At 52.8% G+C, this 6,000-nt stretch overlaps 1 protein-coding gene across 5 annotated transcripts in view; it reads left to right on the top strand.

The window, feature by feature from the left end:
* SCHIP1 (schwannomin interacting protein 1) overlaps nucleotides 1-6,000 on the top strand; it is a 181,502-nt gene that overhangs the window by 156,598 nt on the left and 18,904 nt on the right. The window lies entirely within an intron of this gene.

Here is a 6,000-nt window from a genome sequence, read left to right as displayed (position 1 = left end):
TCCATTTGAAAGAAAAAAGGGAGAGGAAAGCCTGCCTGCAAGCTGCACGCAGCAAGGCTGAGCGTGCCACGCAGCAAGGGGAATTTGAAAATGCGTAACTGGGTTTATTAGCTCCAGTAAAAACTTCTACCCAATTTGTTATCAAAGAGATCTGACGAAGATGTTACTCAGAGCTTATGCATCAGAAGAAGGAGCTTTAACGATTTCCAGTTATTCTGTATCAATATTTATACGGCTGCAGCTTTGGGGAATCTTTTCGAGAAGATCTCGGATGGTTTGGGGAGCTGCTGGGTGCCTCCCGCGGGTGCCAGCATCCCCTCACCCAGGCACAGCTCAGCAGAAAATGGACTTTTGAGCTGAATTTGGGGGGGGGGGGTGGGCTGTCGGTGGGTCCCCCCTGTATTTCAGCCATCAGCATGGCCGTGCCAGGCGTGGGTGCTCCGGGTGCCAGTGCCAGGCTGCTCCTGGCGAGGGCAGGAGGATGAGGTCGGGCGCAGCTGCGCCGGGCAGCGCTGGTGGGGACACATCGTGGTCCATGGGCCAGCTGGGGATGCTGCTGGGGGTCAGTTGTCCCTGGGGCTGGTTTACACATCGGCTGGGGGGAGAAGCAATGGGTGAGGTCTGGTTTTGGGTCGTTTGAGGGGATGTAAAGAGAGCAGGCTGTGAGTGACGTGTGGTTTATGGCCGCTAACCCAACCTCTCTGCTTCCACGGGACGTCAGGTCTGCCCGGCACCGTCGGCGTGTCCAGGCTGAAAGTGCTGAAAATTGTTTGTAGCAGATGGGATTTGCTCCAAATCCTCTGACAAATGGGACAGGAAACGCTGCAGAGCGAGGTGGATTGTAACGTTTTAATTTATTGATGCTAAAACAAAAACTTCGAGGTGTGCTTTGTCCTGCTGAAAAGTTCCTGTTCTCCATAGCCTTTTGAATACCATGAATATTGCATTTCCAAAAGGCCGACTTAAGAATATAAACAAAATTGCATGGAGACAGCTGTAGCTTTTCGGTTGCTGTCTCCCCGTGCTCCTTAGGAGCTGGTAGATTAAATGGTTCGCCATTCGTTAGCAGTAAATACTTGGTGGCCATTATACCTGCTCATCACCAGACTGCTTGTAAATTCTCTATTAAGCATGTGTGATCCAGCTCATAAATTCACAGAATCCTAGAACAGTTTGGGTTGGGAGGGACCTCAAAGCCCACCCAGTGCCACCCCCTGCCCCGGTCAGGGCCACCTTCCACCAGCCCAGGTTGCCCAAAGCCCCGTCCAACCTGGCCTTGAACCCTTCCAGGGAGGGGGCAGCCACAGCTGCTCTGGGCAGCCTGTGCCAGGGCCTCACCCCCCTCACAGGGAGGAATTTCTGCCTTAGATCTCATCTAAATCTCCCCTCTGTCAGTTTAAAACTGAAAAAAGTTTTGTCCTAAAAATGTATCGGTTGCCACCCCTGTGCTGCTGCTTGTAAAGGACTCCAGAAACCTCTGTGGAAGTAAGAGGAGCGTGGAAGAGGGAAGGGCGCTGTTTGGATTCTTAAACCGTCAGAGGTTTATTCCCTCGTAGAGAAGTGTAATACATCCAAAATGATAGAAAACTCCTCAGCATCATCTTCCTTAAATAAAAAATAGTCTAAAGCATTATATATGAATGTAACCCAAACAAATACTCCCCTTTCCAAGCAGATGTCTAGTATTAACTGATTAAAAAATAATAATTTTTTTTTTTCTTGCTAGATTTAAACCCTGGAAAAGCTTTAGCTTGGCTTAAAGAGGAGTTAAATCCCTCACTCTCAGTAAATCGTTGGCAAATAAAGTTGAAATTCCATGATGCCATATATAATTCCTGGTTCTGTGCAAGATTGCTTGGGCAAGCCCATGGGCTGAAGGTCAGCAGGAGCATCCTGGAGCGGCCGGTGAGGCTCGCTCGGGGCAGACTCCCTGCCTCTCCCTCTCCTAGTGATGCAGTGTTGTACTCCTCCCTCATTTTTACCTGCTACATCATCCAGCTACATATTTATTTTGAGATCTGAAGAAAAAGCCCGTGTATTTAGACCTGCTTTTTGTGTCAACCAAATGGGTTGGCCAATATCCGCCTGAAAAATAAACTTCCCAGCGCTCAACCTGATAAGGCCCCTTGAGAAATGACTGTGGGCAGGGAAACGTTCCTGGTGTTTTCATTGGAGATAAGGAAACCCATCGCTAGCCCACCTTGTTGGGCGAACACTGCTCCTACCCTTTGCTTTCCCCTTGCATCGCTTTTGGGCTGAAGGGCTCCGTAAGTCCTTGCCGCTGGTGGGATTCAGGCACACAGTGCGGGACACGTGTGTGTAAAAATAAATGTGTGGGACAGTGAGAAATGACAAACACGTAAGGAAAAGGGCTGTCTGTGGCTTTCATGTGAGTAATACATCTGGCCTCCTTCCCTTCCCTCCCACGGCGGTGAGAACGTGCCCGGCTCAGCTGCCCTCTGCTCCCAGGCAGCATGAACGGGAGGGTTTGCCTTGACTGCACAGCTTTATTTTTTTTTTTTTAAGGAGTGTTTTCCCTGAGTAGAAATGATGATGGGAGACTTGATAACCTACTTGTAGTACCCCCTCTCCCCTGTTAATGATTTTCTTGGTCCTGGGGCCCAGACACAGCAGCCAGGGAAAGCCCAAGGCTTCGATGGGGGCAGACAGGGCCAGCCTGACTGGGGGGACTGCGCTGCCTGTGTTTCCCAACTCAGGGCTTGGGATGTGCTGTGGGACCTGGCCAGGGGGCTTTCTGTAAGTTTAAAAAAAAAAAAAAAAAAAAAAAAAGATGTTCACAGAATCAGAAATTATATATTTTACCCTAGAATTGAGGATACCAGGTGTTTTCTTGTTCTGTAGATGGATAATTAATAAAATCCTGTTGTTTCACACATGAATTTGAGCGTGGCTGGAAAAACTGCATCTTTTTCTGCAGAGTAGCTGCCCCAGTGGTGTGTCTGTGAGGAGTAAGCAGAGGAATGCTGCTGCCTGTGCCGTGGGCTTGAATTTCTTGTGTCCTCACCCCTGTAGCCCTGCAGGCACCCAGGGTGTCAGGACTGGTCACCCGGTGACCCACCGTAACGGCAGCGCAGGGCTGGGCTGGGGGGCACCTCAGCCAAAACGGAGCCTGACCCTGAGCAGCGTCTTCCCAGACCCTTGGAGGAGACCTGAACGAGGGTTTTGAAGGGAAGAGTTTCACGCTAGTGGCCCCCAGCTTGGTGTCAGACCCCCCGGAGATGTTCTCCAGAGCTTTCTGAACCACACGTTTCTTAATTCAGAGCTGGGTTCAGGGAAGGCTTTGGGAAAACGTGTCTAGGGCAACTCGTAAGTGGTATAAGACACCCTAAATTAGAGGGTGCCTCGATAAAGAAAGGCAAAAGGAGCTGTGCAGGTACCCCTCAGGTTTCTCTTCCCAGCTGAGAGGGGCGTTTGGGGGTCCTGGGGGGGGTTTCCCTCCTCAGAGAGCAGCAGCACTTGTTCACTGCCTCCATCCAGGAGCATCAGTTCCCATTGACCCACCTGGATGCCTGCCAGAAGCCTTTCACTCGATTTAATCACTCATTGCTTTAATGATTACCTGCCTGCCCGCCTCATTTCGGAATGGGCAGCAAATAGATACAGAGCAGAGGAGCAAGTCCAGAGGTTGAGGACGATGCCTGGACCCTTTCCTCCAGCATCACAGGCTCCGCCGGGGCTCCCTACCCTGGAGGGAAGAACCTTGCTGCAATCAGGTGGCTTTTCTGCAGCGGGTGACATGCTAAGTCGAACTCTCGGGTCATTTAGCAACAGGAATAAGCTGTTAAATAGGTTGGGGGGGGGTGTTTTGCCCCGTCCCACACCAGACCTGGGTGCAGGATCCCGCCGGGGATCTGCTGCGCACGGAGGGGCTCTGAGTCACCGCCGGTATAGATAGACCCGCACGTGGGAAGCTGGGGGGGGGGGGTAATTTCAGGAGTTTTCCTTGTGATGCACATAATAAATGGCATTAGAGATTATGTAATTCGTGGAGCTGCTTTTAGCTTGTCACAGATACTTTTCCAAAGCAACCTCAAGGTTTCTGCGGTATATCGAAACGTGGGGATTGTTTATTTTGATGTTTGGAAATAGCTGCCGAGTTGAATGGGATCCTTTGTAGAGCCAGTAAAAAACAGGCATGAGTGCAGAATTTTTGTTTTGTTTTTTTTTTTTTCTTCTTAAACAAATGCTCTTTTTTTATTTTTGTTTTAAAGCTCTACTGCTGTAGGGGAGAGGGCATGGGGGAGGAGGGTTAGAGCTGAGGCGGGGGGGGTTTCTCTCCATCCGTGCTGCCCAGCTGCACGGGGGCTCGAGGGACTCTCCATCCGCCCACAGCTGCTCCGGCCTGTTTGTGCCGGCGAGAAGCTGGGAAAGCTGGGGCAGAGCGATGATCCCACAAAGGCCTTTTTTTTTTTCTAGAGGCACATCTGGTGCAGGGAATCAAATCACCCTGTGAGCAAGTGGGCTTCAGAGTCGTGTGCATTTCTGAACTTAGCCACAGCTGGCTGCGACTAGAATCACAGAATAGAATCCTAGAATGGTTTGGGTTGGAACGGACCTTAAAGCCCATCCAGTGCCACCCCCTGCCCCGGTCAGGGCCACCACCAGCCCAGGTTGCCCAAAGCCCCGTCCAACCTGGCCTTGAACCCTTCCAGGGAGGGGGCAGCCACAGCTGCTCTGGGCAGCCTGTGCCAGGGCCTCACCCCCCTCACAGGGGAGAATTTCTGCCTTAGATCTCATCTAAATCTCCCTCTGTCAGTTTAAAACTGTTCCCCCTTGTCCTATCCCTCCCCCTGATGACGAGTCCCTCCCCCCTTTCCCGCAGCCCCTTTCAGCCCTGGGGGGCCGCTCTAAGGTCTCCCCGGAGCCTTCTCTTCCCCAGCTGAACCCCCCAACTCTCCCAGCCTGTCCTCACAGGGGGGCTCCAGCCCCCCCAGCATCTCCGTGCCCTCCTCTGGCCCCGCTCCAGCAGGTCCGTGTCCTTCTGCTGTTGGTGCCCCAGAGCTGGACCCAGCCCTGCAGGGGGGTCTCCCAGAGCGGAGCAGAGGGGAGAATCCCCCCCTGGCCCTGTGCCCACCCTGCTCTGGGTGCAGCCCAGCATAGCTTGCCTAGGAGCAGAATAAAGCCCTATTTGCCTCATGCAGGAAGGTGAGGCATGGAGTTTCTGTTACCTGCAAGCCAAAGAGCTTGTACCTGTCCAGGTAGGAGTGCCCAGTGCATGGTGTGAGCCCAGCCCATGGCACCGCTGTCGCTCTCTGGGCGTTTTGATGCCCCTCAGACAGGCCACGTCCAGCCACAAATAGGGCTCAAATGTGAGACTTGCTGTGCCCTCATCCCCGCTGTGGCCAGGGCCAGCCTGGCCCCAAACTCTTGCAAATGAGGCTATCAGGGTATATGTTACCCCCCGAAAAAAATGAGTGGTGAAGTCAAACTGAGCTAACCTGAGCTGAGAACCCAGCGCTCAGCAGGTTGGAAACACAGAGAATTAGAAACTCTCCGCTTGTCCCACCATTCCTTCCCGTCTCTTCTATTAAGGACTTTTAAATTAGAAATCAAAATTAGGGTTCGGTTCCCTCCATGTGTCAGGCCTCCAGCCTGAGCTTGTGAACGGGGAAGAAAGTTTGATACTCTCACAGTGCTGTTTTGGGGTCACAGTGGAGCGTTCTGCAAAGGGCAGCAAATTCCTGGGGGGGTGTAATGACGGGGAGGGGGGGGGTGGGGGGGAGATGCTGCAGAGGGGCTTCCCAGCCCTGGGACATGGGGGCTTCATTGTCCCCAGGCTGCGAGTGCCAGCTCAGCCGTCCTCCTCCAGGAAAGCTGGTATTTGCTTGAGCTTCACGGGGCTTTTCTTCGGGGAAATTTCCTTAGAGGAGGGGCTGTTGCTGTGGGAGAAGGATGCTGGGGCAAGCGCAGGTGTTGCCCCCATCCCTGGGCCCAAAACCAGGTCGCCTGTGGGGTGGGAGCCCAGCCCAGGCGGGTGCT

The sequence above is a fragment of the Athene noctua genome, chromosome 8, assembly GCF_965140245.1.
Source record: "Athene noctua chromosome 8, bAthNoc1.hap1.1, whole genome shotgun sequence".
Lineage (NCBI taxonomy): Eukaryota > Metazoa > Chordata > Aves > Strigiformes > Strigidae > Athene > Athene noctua.
Note: the sequence above shows the minus strand (reverse complement) of the source record. Positions and strands in the feature narration are given on the sequence as shown.